Raw genomic sequence first — 16328 nt, forward strand, 5'->3', positions numbered from 1 at the left:
AGCTGTGCTCCGGATCACGGTTTAAGGTAACCCCAGCCGAGAGCCACCCCTCGGCTCCGTCTCTGTAGCTGGCTTCCCCACTCAGATACCTGGGAGCGCTGCTGCACTCAGACGCCCCTGGTCTTTCTGTGACCCCACAGGTCCTGAGACCACACTGTCCCCATGAGGGCTCCACCCCCCACTAAGCCTCTGGAGTGACGTCCCTCAGTGGAACAGACTTCTGAAAGTTCTGATTTTGTGCTCACTGCTCCGCCGCTTGCTGGGACACCCCCCCCCCATCACTTCAGATTCACTTTTCTGCACGTCCTACCTTCTGGAAAGTGGTTGATTTTCTGTTCCTAGAACTGCTGCTTTTCTTCTCTTTGATCTTCTGTTGTGTTTGTAGATGTTCAGAATGGTTTGATAACTATGTAGCTGGACTGCTGGGACCCAGAGATCTTTAGGTCTCCTACTCCTCTCCCCAAGGCTGAGTCTTATAAAACAGCAGGCTCCTGTTAGGACCAGGGTGCTGGTTCTTAGGATTCTGCTTAACGGAACTTACTCTGCATTGGAGCCCCCTTTGTGACATGCTACCTCACCTGAGTTTGTCAATGTTCCCTGGAGAAAAATGCATATTTTCTAGAGGAGGTTATAAATTGGATAAATATCTGTTATGCCCAAATTCCGAGACCCCCCAAAGACGACCACCAGAATCCAGAGTCAAAGCCAAACAGCAAGGGTCGTTTATTAGGAGTTGGAACCCGGACCTCCGCACACTCGTTGTGGGGGACGTTAAGAGGTCCCGAGCTCAGGATCACAGCACTTTTTATCCACTATTTTTGGGGAGGCAGGGACTTAGCATACATCATAGTATCTTGTAACAAATCGCCACATACCGCAGGAAAATCAAACGGCAACTCTATAATATGACTGGCGCGCTACAGAGCGGGAAAAGGCTGGGAACAGATTATTGGTTAGGTCAAATGGCTATCATTCTTCAGACTGCTTGGTTGGCACCGCTAGGGTATGTGCCCCCTCAGGATTGGCCGGGGTCTCCCTGTCAAGCCGCGGGGTGCCAGATGGTTATTATCTCTTGCACCCAGAGCTGGGTGGGGGATCCGGGAGCAGTCATTTTGTCATGTCCAATTCTGGGTGGGGGTTTCTCTGGCACCAGATGACTGTTATCTCTCGGCCCAGAGCCGGGTGGGGATCCGGGAGCGGCCCCTCTGCCAGGTTCAATTCTGGGCGGGGGTTGTGTGGTTACAGAATGCCTGAGAAAGTCTGCTGGTATTTTTCCATCTCCTCATGGGTTAGCAAGCGAAGGTACAGAAGCAGAAATAGCGGTAATGGTTATAATTTAGTCATATATCCATAAGGTTTACCTTCTTGACTATGCTGCCCTGCTTCTCTACATCCTTTTTAAAAAAATATATATTTTATTTATTTATTTGATTGAGAGATCACAAGTAGGCAGAGAGGCAGGCAGAGAGAGAGGAGGAAGCAGGCTCCCTGCTGAGCAGAGAGCCCGATGTGGGGCTCTATCCCAGGACCCTGAGATCATGACCTGAGCGGAAGGCTGAGGCTTTAACTCACTGAACCACCCAGGTGCCCCTTTATATCCTTTCTTTTTTTTTTCTCTCTCTCTATATCCTTTCTTATTTGAGTTCTCTTCACCTATCTTGTGCTGAAGGTGTCCTTTTAAAGTCTTTATTATTATTGCTCTGAAACCTATTTTTTGTGTCTTCCATAATTTTTATTTTATAAATGTAGTTGGTACATTCTTTAGTATATAACAATGTATAAGTGTTCTAACTTTATTGGATTCATAGCCTTTAACATTCAAAACCGATCTCTTTTGTCATGTTTAATTTTGGGGTGCTTGAATTCAAAATGATCTCATGTCAAGATCACGAAGCCTGATTTTTTATGGCTTTCTCCTGGTGTACCTTATTCTGTTTCTTTTTTTTCTCTGAATAATTTTGCTTTGGATGTGTATCTTAACATATTGTTATGTTTTGTTCCACGAGCCAATTTGAAAACATTTTAATGTATGACTTAAGCCTATTAACATATATGATATGATTGATACATTTTTTTTTAAGATTTCATTTATTTATTTGACAGACAGAGATCACAAGTAGGCAGAGAGGCAGGCAGAAAGCAGGCTCCCTGCTGAGCAGAGACCCCGATGTGGGGCTTGATTTCAGGACCCTGAGATCATGACCTGAGCCAAAGGCAGAGGCTTTAACCCACTGAGCCACCCAGGCACCCCGATACATTTGTTCTTAACTCTGTCATATTTTTATCATTATAATGTGTATTTCTTGTATTTCTCATTTAAAAAATTTCTTGTGACATCTAGAATGGTTTGAATTTTTGTCCAAGCAGTTACCTAAATGCCCCTGTTTCCCCCATTTTTTACTCTGTCTAACTTGTTTTTCCCCAGTTTTGCTGTTGTTGTTGGCCATTTGCCCTTGCTTACTGTCTATGGGGTCAGTACATTTATTTTGTTTCCTCTCTCCTTTCCTTTCTGTTCCTATTTTTTAAAAAGATTTTACTTATTGATTTAACCCCAATGCGGGGTTAAATCCCAGGACCCTGAGATCACGACCCAAGCTGAAGGCAGAGGCTTAACCCACTGAGCCACCCAGGCACCCCGTTCCTATTTTTATATACATTATAATTTTTGTACCAGAATGGAAACATTTAATATTATGCTCTCACTTTGCCCTTGCATTTATTTGAGTCATCCATCTACCATTAAATATATTTAATGTACACCCAATAAAGTTTCTTTATTTCTTAACTGAATGAATCCATGTTATCATATACTCTGCAAGAAGAGTCCAGTATGTACATATTTAAAACTCTTGATTCTTGATTCTTGAAGATTTCCGCTTGGCTAGAATTCTTGCTTCACTCTTCTATTTCTATTTTTTTCATGCTAATCTATTTTTTTTATATTGCTCTTCAGAAGTCTGATGTTAGGCTTCCTCTATTTATAGAAACCTCTTGGATTATAGATTTAATTATTATTTATATTTTGTTGACTGTTTTTATTTCTCTTAGGAAATCCAATTACTCATATATTGGAATTTCTTTGCCTGCTTTTTGTTTAAATCATTTTTATCTAACCCATTTTTCTTCTTTCTTTATCTCCTTTTCACTTTCTTGGTGGGTTCTCTTTCTTCAGTTCCCATTACCAAGCATTTGTGTTGTAAATTTATTCTCCTTTGGGTGCCTTGTAATGTAGTCTTCATTTCTGTTGTGATTTTTCTTTTTCTTTTTTTTTTTTAAGATTTTATTTATTTATTTGACAGACAGAGATCACAAGTAGGCATAGAGGCAGGCAGAGAGAGAGGAGGAAGCAGTCTCTCTGCTGAGCAGAGAGCCCGATGCAGGGCTTGATCCCAGAACCCTGGGATCATGACCCGAGCCGAAGGCAGCAGCTTTAACCCACTGAGCCACCCAGTGCCCCGATTTTTCTTTTTTTCTTGCATTTTTTCCTATGTTCAACCAACTTTCATTTCATTTCTTCCCATTTTTGTGCATGTTTTAGTTTTTTAAATTTCTGACTTAACATGATTTTTTTAAATCCAAAAATGTTTGTTTGAAAATGTCTCTTGCAACCACATGGATGGAACCGGAGGGTGTTATACTAAGTGAAATAAGTCAGTCAGAGAAAGACAGTTGTCATATAATCTCACTCATATGTGGAATTTAAGAAATAAAACAGAGGAGCATAGGGGAGGGGAGGGGAAAATAAAACAAGACAAAATCAGAGGAGACAAACCATAAGAGACTTAATCACAGGAAACAAACTGAGGGTTGCTGGATGGGAAAGAGGCCAGGGGATGGGGTAACTGGGTGATGGGCATTAAGGAGGGCACATGATATAATGAGCACTGGGTGTTATATAATACTGATGAATTGCTGAACTCTACCTCAAAGTAATATGCTATATGTTAATTAATTGAATTTAAATTTAAAAAATCAAAGAAGGGGCGCCTGGGTGGCTCAGTGGGTTAAGCCTCTGCCTTTGGCTCAGGTCATGATCCCAGAGTCCTGGGATTGAGCCCCGAGTCAGGTTCCCTGCCCCGCAGGGAGCCCGCTTCCCTCTCTGTCTCTCTCCCTCTCTGCCTCTCTCTACCTAATTGTGATCTCTGTCTGTCAAATACATAAATAAAATCTTTCAAAAAAAAATCAGAAAGAGGGAAAAAATGAAATAAATAAAAGGATCAAAAAATGAGATTTTCTTAATTATTAAATGCAGCAGATATTTAGCAAGTACATAATGTTCTTAATGTTCACTTTAGTTTATTGGTGCACTTATCTTTTCCTTCAGTAAATGAGATTCTATGAAGTCTTAAAGTGATAATGTAAAATTTTCTTTAAGTGTTAAAAAAGGAAATTATTGTATGTCATGAATATTTCTTATATGAAAATAATGGTTTAAGTTAAAATGGCACGTTATTCAATATGATTAGGACTAATAGCCACTTCACATTATTGAAAAATAATATAGATATGAAAATAGTACAATCAAAATGGATTTGTCCCTGAGAAACACTACAATTTGAAACTAGATTAACTAGTTTTTTTTATAATAGTTGTCTCTCTCTTTTTTTTTTCTTAAAGATTTTATTTATTTATTTGACAGAGAGAGATCATGAGTAGGCAGAAAGGTAGGCAGAGAGAGAGAGAGAGAGAGAAGCAGGCTCCCCACTGAGCAGAGAGCCAATGCGGGGCTTGGTCCCAGGACCCTGGGATCATGACCTGAGCCAAAGGCAGAGGCTTTAATCCACTGAGCCACCCAGGTGCCCCTAGATTAACTAGTTTTAAATACTTTTAAACTAATATTTTAACTTTTATTTAAAATACTTTAAACAATACTTTTAAACTAGGTTACACTTTCAGAATATACTTTTTTATATTATTATTTATTTATGCACAAGTGGTTTTAGATTTTCAGAACATAAAGTTTGTGTTAATTTTAGCAGATTATTCTCTTCAGTATAAAATTATAGTTATTAATACTCAATAATGTCATGATGTAAGTTTGTAAATTTGTTTTCATTAAAATTCCTTTTGAAATGCAGAAAAAAGGAAACTGTCTCCTTCAGATGAGAGCTGTGTTAAATTTTTCTTCTGCTTTTTCATTTTTGGAAGAATTTTCAATAGCTACAATATTTTGATTTTGTGTTTTCTTGTAGTTGTTTTGTATAAAGTTTATTCAGATATTGTGTGAAGAGATTTGGGATAATTTACACAACTCCTAGTTCAAGACCAACTGCTTCTATCCCTACATAACAATACAGTGACTTTAATAGATGTCTTTGGGAGAGGGGGTGGGGGTCCACGAGGAAAAATTTCTGTGTCTTCAGATTTTTGTCTCCTTCGGTCTCGCAGGGTTTTGAATCCACTTCTTCATTTTTCTTTTACCATCCAGTCTCCAAAGGGAGCTGGAGCTACTCCCTCTTGTTTTCTTTTCGTTTGTGCCGCTACTGCTTTATTTCTAGCTGACCTCCACATTCCGTCCCAGTAGACAGTGCTTTGATCTACCAGGAGCCCTTTTCAGTGTTTCCTCACTCAGAGTGGAATTTCTATTTGAGGGGAGGGGAATTTTAGCTGATTCTTAGCCTCTCTGTTCTGATTTTCTTACCTCTAGATAGATTTCTGGACCTCTTTTCATTCCCTGCAAAGACTTACCTTTGGGAGCTCCTGAAAGGTAGGTCTGCTAGGATTGGCTGTTTATAGTTCTCCTTATAAGTAACTTGAAGTTTGTAGTGTTCTCTCTTCTAGTCAGGGAGAAGGTATGGTTTTATTGCTGTGTGCGTGTGTTTTAATATGTTGGAAAATTAAGATCTGAGTGATTATTACTATCCTCAGGTTTTAAATCACTACCCAAATTATGAGACATTTAAAAATTACATAGTGCTTTGGGAAAAAAGTGTGCTCTCCATTTTATTTAACAGTGTCAAATTTTCTCACATTGGTAGTGTAGCAACTTTTCTGTCCACAAGCATGTGAATGTTTGTGTTTCCTTGCAAAACCACAAAAAAATGTCTCATCTACCCTCCTTAAAATCTCATTCTGGGGGAAACCACACACATCTAATTACATGAAAACTAGAGACTTCCAGTTTCTGGGACCAAAGACTTGGGGTTTCCTTTAAGTACATTTCTCCACCTTTACTGCTTCAACTTGCTAAAATAGATGCTTGTTTCTGCAATTATAAATCTTTAACATTGTAACTATTACAGAATTAGAATAATCTTTTCAATCAGCCTCTGACTGTGTACTATTTTAAAGTATTCCACATTTGTTATTGATCAGGCGTTGCTTGTAACTGTTTTCTCCCTGGCCATCACGAAATGCAGAGAACTTCTCTGATAGTACAAGCCTATGTGCCCAATCAAGTGAGTGTCCAGAAAGGGAAACTGAGGATGCAACCCACTGGGCCATCTGTTATCTCAGCTTTTGAGGGAAAAGGAGAATTCACAAATTTCTTTTGAATGGAAGCCAAAGGTAGCCTTTTGGTTCCACTGGGAATTGAACCCAGGATCTTCTGTGTGTAAGGCAGATGTGCTAACCACTACACCATGGAACCCAAGGACAATAAGTGTCTCAAAGAGCTCTTACTAGAATCAGGTGAGAAAAGAAGACCAAAATTAGATATAGGTTCTAATTATGACTGAGAATTAACTCCTGTCAACATGGCCCAGGGGGACATGTAGGACAAATGTGCTATCTGCATCTCACATACACAAGCTTGAAAGTCTTTTTTTTTTTTTTTTAAGACTTTATTCAGTTATTTGACAGAGAGAGAGAGAGAAAGATCACAAGCAGGCAGAGAGAGAAGGGAAACAAGCTCCCAGGATCCTCAGATCATGACCTGAGCTGAAGACAGCAGCTTAACCCACTGAGCCACGAGGCGCCCCCACAAGCTTGAAAGTCTTAATGAGTACTGTTCCACTCTCTGTTCCACTCTTAATGAGTAGAGTTCCACTCTCCTGGAACACTTAGTCTGGCCGACATTTATTGTTTTTCTACCCATATTTATTGAGAGCTTACTATGCTCCAGATACTTTTCAAGGTTCTGGGAAACAGCAGTACATACAAAGGTTACAAAAAAAAAAAAAAAAAGTCCCTTCTTAAGATGACATTGTGGTACTAATCACTAAAAAAGTGCATTTCTGTTTTCTGGAAACTAATCTTGAATTTAGCAACAGTCCACATTAACTCCTCCTTTGCCCCTTGTCCTGAAACTACTGTGCATTTCAATTCACAAGATTGAAAAAGGCATTCATTAAAATCACTGTCAAGCCCATCATAAATATCTAGTATTACTATGAAATTAGTTTAGAACTTGCAGACCTCTTGAAAGAGTCCTGAGGTTGTCTATATGACTTGCCTTAACTAACAGAAAGTTAGCGGCCTTGGCATAGCCAAATGTGCATTTGGGCTTGTTTCTTTGGGATCCCACAGGCAGAAGAACATGCCTTAGCCAGTCTGCTAACTCCGTGAGGAGGAGGAGGAGACTCATATGGTACAGAGTCCACTCTCCCCCTCCCCCACTCTGAGTCTTCATCAACTGATGCTCAGAAGCTTCAGCAAACCCAGGTGAGATCAGATCTAGCCACCTGAGTCCAGCCTATATCAAGTGACCCAGAGCCACTTGGGAATAGATAACTATGTTTTATGTTGGTGATACTCCAGGTGATTTCTTATGCAGTAATTGCGGATTGACACAGAAGAGACAGAATTAGATTATCCACTCTGCTGAAGACACAGCCATTACACATCACATGTCCACACCTGTTCAGCCACGACCTAATGAGTGATAGATACACTCTCTGTCTCTGTGGGAAATTTCCACTTAGTGTTGAACCAGTATATTCGGTTAACTCTCCAATGGTCTCAGATAGAAACTTTTATTGACCTCTAGGATATATATTAAAATATGCATACCAAAATGAGACAAAGCTATAAAAGAAAACTTAGCACAACATCTCTCTTAAACATAGGCCTAAAAATTCTTTAAAAATATTGGCAAATCAAACTCAGAAATATTTAAAAAGATAATACTTTATTACTACATGAAATTTATCCCAGCCTGTTTTAACATTCAAAAAATCAATCAGGGAAATTCACCACAATTTTGTAATTCACAATATTAATAGGCTAACTAAATACAAAAAAACCCCAATATGATCATATCAATAGAGGCAGACAAAGCATTTAGTAAAATTCCACATCCATTCATGATAAAAATTCACAGCAAACTAGGGATAGAAGGGAGCTTTGCTTACCTAATCAAATAAAGCCTTTCTACCAAAAAAAAAAAAAAAAAGTACAAACAACATCATACTTAATGGTGAAAGACTGAATGCTTCCTTCTAAGATTTAAATCAAGGCAAAAATGTCCTCTTTCTCACTTTTCCTGATCAAGGAAAGACTTAGAGGTCTTAGCTACTACATTAAAACAAAATGTGCAGATTGAAACAGAAGAAATAAAGCCATCTTTATTCACAAATAATGTGATTTTTTATGTAGGAAATCCCCTACAACCTGAATAGACACTTTTCCAAAGAAGACATACAGATGGCCAACAGACAGATGAAAAGATGCCTAACATCAGTAGTCATCAGGGAAATGGAAATCAAAACCATAGTGAGATATTATCACCTCACACCAGTCAGAATGGCTAGTATCCAAAAGATAAGAAATAACAAGTGTTGGTGAAAATGTGAAGAAAAGAGAGCCCTCGTGCACCATTGGTGGGAATTTAAATCAGTGCTGCCACTGTGGCAAACAGTAGGACAGTTCCTCAACAAATGAAAAATAGAACTACCCTATGATCCAGTAATCCCACTGCTGCATAGTTACCCAAATGAATGAACACAGTGATTTGAAAAGATACATGTACCCCTATGTTTATTGCGGCTCATTTACAATAGCTAAGATATGGAAACAACCCAAGTGTCCATTGATGGATGAATATATTACACACACACACACACACACACACACACACACACTCTAGAGCATTACTCTGTCATGAAAATGTGTGAAATACCACCATTTGCAACATGGATGGACCCAGAGGGTATTACGATAAGCGAAATAACTCAGATGGACCTTGCTGAATTCTTACCTTTTTTTTTTCCTCTTTCACGCCTTCATCTGACACACTTTTTTAAAATAGTGGCAAGCATTTTTCTTTTTTGTAAAATAATGTTTTTTTGTACAATAACAATAGCCAGAGACAGGACGGAGTCCTTACAGGTATATCTCATGTTCCAAAATGTGCTTTGTTTCAGACATCCTGTATTATAAAAATTAAGTTAAATTGTGGAGAGGGGTGAGTCAGCAGGGCACTTTGCACTGGAAGAGGAAAGTTAGTCTTTTAGAGTGAAAATCCAGGAAAGACTGCAGAGGCTTTCATCAATGTGCTGGAATAACAACTTCCAAAGCGGAGGCCACTTGAACTTCAGATGCTATCATGAGAAAGATGAATTCTGGAAGAACAGGGTTGCCTGTGGAGCCTCAACAGAGGCCCAGACCAAGAACACCCCTAATCTCATAGAGTTCCCACATTCCCAAAAAGATAGCATAATTTGTAAAAATATGTGACAGAAGAAACTACAGTGCCTTATTTCAGTACTCCAAGGAGGATGGAATGTTTGTAAAACATCACTGAATTTCAAATAGTTAAAATACACTCATACCTACACCTCCTGCCAATCTTTTTCCATTGGGTTACTGCAATAATATTCAGGAGTGAACATAATTTATCAAGGGCTTCACCTCCTTGTTCAAATTCTTTGCTTTTTGTGTAGAATAATATTAGGATCTCTCGAACAGCTGCATTTTTCCTTGATGTGTTTCCTTTATGTAGGAATTCTTTCCCTTGTGTATTTTTATTAGAAGCAGTTTCTCTACTTGCTATTATCATTATTATAACGTGAGTACTTAATTTCAGTCAGTCAAGGCAATTCTGTTCAAGTGAGACCTATAGTTTAAGAAACTTCTGGAAAAAAAATTAAATATAACTACTTTCAGGGTAGGTTGGAATGTTGAAAGTTTCTTTTCTTTTCTTTTTTAAAGATTTTATTTATTTGACAGACAGAGATCCAAGTAGGCAGAGAGGGGGCAGGGAGCAGACTCCCTGCTGAGCAGAGAGCCCAATGCGGGGCTCGATCCCAGGATCCTCGATCCCAGGACCCTCCATCCCAGGACCCTTGATCCCAGGACCCTTGATCCCAGGACCCTGGGATCATGACCTGAGCTGAATGCAGAGGCTTCAACCCACTGAGCCACCCAGGCACCCCATGTTGAAAGTTTCTATTGAGGGTTCTTATTTATCTTTTCTGTGCGTCTAAAAATTTTAGATGTTATTCACCAGCTGTAAATATTTGAATATCTTTGGTGCCTACTATATGCAGAAATGCAATGAGGGAAGGATACTAATGCAATTGGCATGGCTTCTCTGTTTGCAGTAGAATTTTAGAGATAAACACATAGGGTAGAACACCATGATATTGAATTAACTTACCATATCGAAAAACACATTTTCTCCCACACGTGTCAGACTCCACCGAAAATAGGCTAATTCTTTCCTCTGCTACATTTTTTTGCATGCTAGATTAATTTCTTGGTTAATTTCCTGAATGATAGTTGGAATAACATAGGTGCTCTCTTTTTGCAGTGTTTGATCTGTTTAAATTAATAGAATACCAACAAAATAAATAAGTCTACTTAGGAGTTACCATTAGGAATTAAAAACTGTAAGTCTTAACTAAGTATTCCTCCACATTCTCAGGAATATGAGAGACAAAATTCAGGTGGAAGTACAGAGATCAAGCAAGTGCAAAATAGTATTTCCCAAGCTCAGAAGTAGACAAACAGGAAAGTATATACACAAGCAAAAAGACCTTCACAGAACCACATCCATTCTATTGCACGTAAAAATGTTCTAAAGGATAATACAGTTGTCGTTGTTGTTGTTGTTTTAAGATTTTGTTTATTTGACAGACAAAGCTCACAAGTTGGGGGTGGGGAGCAGGCTCACCGCTGAGCAGGCCACTGGGATCCTGACCTGAGCCAAAGGCAGAAGCTTTAACCCACTGAGTCACCCAGGTGCACCACACAGATTGGATTTTGTTATGAAAGAAATAAATGAATGTGGATATTGGAAACAGCATAAAGCAAATTGCTCTGAGACTTGGAATCACACATTTGAGCATCCCCTTCTGCCTCTGTCTCGAAACCAATCACTTCCTGAATGAGACAGATGGTTTCTAATGAAAAAGGCATTTAGAAGGCTTTTCCTACATGAGGATCAGTGACACGGTGGGCATGTCTTCTAAAAGGTCAACCCAAACTTTCCAGATTCAACAACTGACTGGCTTGCTCTTGTCCTTTTAAAAAATATCTTTCTTCCTAAATAATTTTGAGCGATCAGGAAATAGGAAAGGAACTGCCTGAACTATTATTCCCTCATCTCTCCCCATGCCGACCCCAAAGAACAGTGGGATGTCAGGTTCACACACAAGACAAAGCCTCTCTTAACCCCCAAATCCACAAGAGAGGAGCACTTGATTTCACCTGTGTCAAAAGCATTTACATTTATCTACATATGAGGCAGAGAGGGAGGTGGTGGAACTTCCTGGTTATTATTGTCATTTATAGGCTGTTCCTTACATTTGCGAGCGGTGCGGACTCTTCAAGCAGCAGATTCGTCGTGTCCCTTTCTTGCTTCGTTTGACTCTGGACCTTCCTGATTTTAAGTCTCAACTCTTGGTTTCTTGATTAGTCACTTTGCTCTGTTTCTCTCGGGTCACTCTTTTCCATTGTATTAGCAATTTTCTCCCTCAGGACGGGCTGCAAATTTTTCAGCTTAGCTTCATCTTTGCAGGACTCGTACTGGAAGTCGCACTTACCTATCTTTTGGGCTCTCTCCAACCGCCTGCCCCCTTCAGCAACACTGGCTTGGGGTCAGGATGGGAGGGGTGATGAAGAGGGTGGAGAGGTAGGGGCAAAGCCTGGTGGAGGGGAGCACCAAGCAGTGATGTCTTAGCAAGGCTGCTCACACGAAAACGCTGTATATTTTTGATAGAAGTTTGTGCAATTTTATTATAGATATGTGTCTGATTGGTGTGTGTTACAATATATTCCTCCAATGTTTGTCTCAAGGATAGGCCAGATGATCTAAAGGATTTGTCTAGTTCCAACCTCTTGGAATGAGAACGTGTGCCTTTTCCAGGTCATTTTCAGTATTTGTTTCTCAGAAAGAAAGGAATCATTATTAGTTTTAATATCAACATCAGGAAAAAGGTGAGAGTAAGAAGAGGTCTATCCAATATCACTTGGTGGGAAAAGGTAAGGAAATGAACATACCAGTGAAGTCTTCCACTGTTTTGATATTTATATATAATTTCTCTTTTAAACAACTTTTTTCCAAGTTTGTATTTAAATTCCAGGTAGTTAACAGACAGTATCATATTAGTTTCCGGTGTCAAATTTAAGAAACTCCATGTATTTTTAATGCATTCCCCTTTGCTACAGCAAATTACCAGTCTCAGCAAATACAGAAAATGGTCAGTTTTACAAGGGATTAAAAGGCAACCGCTTAGCCACAAAGAGAAGAAAACTGCCTGTGTCAGAGCGCCAGCCTTTTGCCAAGTGATTTCTGCGTCATCCCAGGAAAGCCCCAGGGCAATCCTCATTGCTCGAGCCTGTGCAGCCAAGAAGCCCCATCGTCTCCCTGTTGCAGATTCGAAGCTGAATCCACCTTCGTGTGGAGTTGTAAAGGCTCCTGGAGGGGACATAGTCTAGCTGCCCTAGTGGAAGGGGCCCAGGGGCTGAGGAAGTCTCTCTTCCCCACACAGTGTAAAGTGCTGGGCACCTTTCAGGATACAGTAAGAAAACTCTATCAAAATCCTGAGACTTAAAAAAAAAAAAAACGCTAATAATCCTGATAATGAATCTGGATGCCCTTCTGTTGGTCAAAAATTCTTGGGAACCACAGCAGCAGAGCAAACAGCAAAGTCACCCTCAAATTCTATGCAAGCAAACTACCCTGTAGCAAGGGCTCTGTGGCTTAGCTGGTCAAAGCGCCTGTCTAGTAAACAGGAGATCCTGGGTTCGACTCCCAGCAGGGCCTTCTAGTGTGAGCTTTTGTAATTTGGCATTGGAGAATTGGAGATACTTTGAAATTTACATCCCTAAAGCCCCAGAAGGGGAAGAGACAGCATCAATTGAAGAATCTTATTTAACAAAATTACAACAGCCAAAAAGAAAAAAGAAATCTGTCCCAATAGTACAGCGATAGAAAACCCAAAATATCTGCTGAGAACTGAAAAACTCAGAGAACTAGTTCTACTAGTTAGGATTTGAGTACTGGAATGGCCTAAAATAAGTAGGGTTTGCTTCCTTGGTCTTTTACCATTTTAGATCAAATGGTAAAGACACTCACTACTTGGGTTTTATGTGATATCTGCAACTGTCTTAATTATATTGCCTCCTGACTCTTTACCAACTAGAACATTGTCCACATTTGTTTTTCTTGAATGGCTCCTTGAATGGCCATTTCCCCCTCCTCCACCACCAGTTTGCACCAATAACTTTTTGGCCCCCTGAATAGTGCATTGAAGCAGAGCCATGGTTCTCAAAGTTTAGTGAGCACAGGAATTACCTGGTGGTCCATTAAGATGAAAAATTTAGTTCCCTACACCTCTGATGGGGCCTGAATGTCAGCCTTCAGACACTCTCCCTGGTGAGTGATATTTATGCTGCTGTTATATGGACCCTCTTCTTTGTGGAAGGGTTAGTGACTTAGTGATCTAGTTTCAGTGGTTGTGCTTTTTTTTGGGGGGGGGGGAGGTAAAGTTGGCATGTAATATTATATACCTTCTAAGTGCATATTATAATTAGACATCTGTATGCCCAACAGAGTGATCACCACCAGAATGTCCCTTTCCATTCCGTAGTTGTCTTTTCATTTTGATGGGCAGTTTCCTTTGCTGTGCAAAAGCTCTATGGTTTGATGTAGTCCCCTTTATTTTTGCTTTTGTTTCCCCATGCATTTGGGGTCAGATCCAGGAACCCATTGCTAAAACTGATGTCCAGGAATTTACCGCCTATATTTTCTCCCAGGGATTTTATGACTTGAAGACTTACATTCAAGTCTTTAATTCATTTTTAGTTAATTTTTGTGGTTGGTGTAATTGTGGTCTAGTTTCATTCTTGTGCTTGTGGCTGTCCAGTTTTCCCACCACCTCAATAGTTGTGGTTCTGAGTTCTATTCTTTTATATGCTTGTGACCATTTTTCCAAACCCATTAGTAAGCCTGGAGTTGTGTTTACTCATTTGGTTTTTGTCAAATCCAGTTCAAAAGAAATGAAAGAAAAGAACCACGTAAAAATTCTAATATAATTTAGTGTAAATCAAGTAGTGTTATAACTGTTTTCTCCTTTTCATGTGATATGGGACTCTAAGATACACCAGAAATTTTGGAAGGAGGGGTAATATGATTTGTACCTTTTCTTAAAATTAAAGATTTTATTTATTTATTTGACAGAGATCACAAGTAGGCAGAGAGGCAGGGAAAGAAAAAGGGGGAAGCAGGCTCCCCACTGAGCAGAGAGGCAGTGGGGCTTGATCCCAGGGCTCTGAGATCATGACCTGACCAACCCACTGAGCCACCCAGGCGCCCCATACGATTTGTTTCTTAAAGAGGAGAGGATAAAAAAGAACTAACAGCAAAGCACACAACATTCCTTTAAAAAAATGCTTGAGGCAATTAGAAATAAAAGTATAAACCTGAAAACACTTAGCGCATTTATTAGATAACTCTAAAAAATAATAGACCTGGAAAAATACTTTGAACCCTGAGACCTGAGACTTTCTTGTTTATGTGCTCTATTTTTTCGACATTCCAAGAAATACTTTTCAAGTATTTGTCATATGCCCTAAATGCTCTCCACCCTACTCATGGTGCACAACATCTCTCAAACAATGGGCTTCATTTCAGTTAGTTTCTTGCTTCTCCCCATAGTTGTGTTACAGGTTGATTTCTCCTTTTGTGGGCCATCTGGGAGGAATGTTATCTGTCAGAAGACTAATATTATAGCTCTCTTGTCATGGGATGGTGGCTACTATAAGAAATAAGGGTGATAAACAGTGATATGAAACACTGCTGGGAGAGGTGAGTGCTTAAATATAGTCACTGGAGAATGTTTGTTCTCTACAAATTGATCCCAAATGGGATCTGGAAATTCACCGATACGTCTTTATGAAAGTGTCTTGTCTTTAACTGAAATCCTATTTCTCCACCGACTAAAGTGAATGTATCCTCATCATTCCTAGGTCCCATGACATCTCCCCAACCCATGACCAACCATGCTGCCCCTAATGCCAGATCCCCTGCTTCTCTCCACCTCTCCTCCACTGATGTATTTCTTCATCTATCCAATCTCAGATCAGTGATCACTTCTTTCGAAAGCCTTTCCTAATCACTAGGAGTTGGAAAATTGCCCCGTTCCTATGCTTCTGTGAAAATGCATGAGTATTTATCTCTGTGGTTTCTTTTGGCAATTTTAAAATCCTTACCCTATTTTGTTCAATCATATTATAATAATCAGCGCATGGGCCGTTTACTACCCCAGCCTGTCCAATTTTTCAGGACATCTGGTACCTCCAGAGCCTAGGTCAGCATTGGGCACATTGTGAGCTACTCATTAATTCTTTTAAAGTAAATGCTTAGCAACTTACTGCAAAATGAACTATTATTTATGCTATTGGGTTGATACCAGAAGGAAAAAATAAGACTGGCGATCTTGCCATCTAGGAAATACTGCTTCTCTTCTGTTTCCTGCAACATTGCGACCAGACCAGTTTTGGGTGAAGAAAGAGTGTTTTCCACATTGCCATTTGCAGGAGGCGAGGGTACACCCACACAGGATTTGAGGAAAGATCATTTGGCAGTGAGCACCTTCCAAACCCCTCTGGAAACGCTGGGGAGGAATGACAGTTTAAATGAAGAGAAAAATAACAAGTAGGCAAGGGCACCGCCTGTTAAGCAAATTGACACCGATCACTGAGCCCTGGCTTTGCAGAGCCGTGGGAGGGACATGGAATCATCATGACACCTCTTTGTCACCTCCCCCCCCCACAGTGAGCTGGGCACAGCCCCCATCCCCAACGCAGCAGAGATCCCCAGACCAGCTGGGCCCTCGCGGAAGTTTGGGGGCATCTTCAGCTGGCTCTGGTGGTTCCTGCTTCTCAAGGTTAGAAGAGAGGTGGACACCGCAGCCCTGAGAGCCTCTGGTGACCCTGCCTGGAGT

The 16328-nt window shown here is 40.0% G+C and overlaps 1 long non-coding RNA gene and 2 other non-coding genes across 3 annotated transcripts; 2 read left to right on the top strand and 1 right to left on the bottom strand.

Moving 5' to 3' along the window:
* Positions 1-1241: 1241 nt before the first annotated feature.
* On the top strand, positions 1242-16277 carry LOC132017161 (uncharacterized). Its single transcript, XR_009404187.1, has 3 exons — positions 1242-1322; positions 5648-5707; positions 16160-16277. It is a non-coding gene; the product is annotated as an uncharacterized LOC132017161 (long non-coding RNA).
* TRNAV-UAC (transfer RNA valine (anticodon UAC)) lies at positions 6517-6589 on the bottom strand. The gene has a single exon. It is a non-coding gene; the product is annotated as a tRNA-Val (tRNA).
* On the top strand, positions 13074-13147 carry TRNAT-AGU (transfer RNA threonine (anticodon AGU)). Its single transcript has one exon. It is a non-coding gene; the product is annotated as a tRNA-Thr (tRNA).
* Positions 16278-16328: the final 51 nt, after the last annotated feature.

This window comes from Mustela nigripes, chromosome 5 (genome assembly GCF_022355385.1).
Source record: "Mustela nigripes isolate SB6536 chromosome 5, MUSNIG.SB6536, whole genome shotgun sequence".
NCBI classification, from domain to species: Eukaryota; Metazoa; Chordata; class Mammalia; order Carnivora; family Mustelidae; genus Mustela; species Mustela nigripes.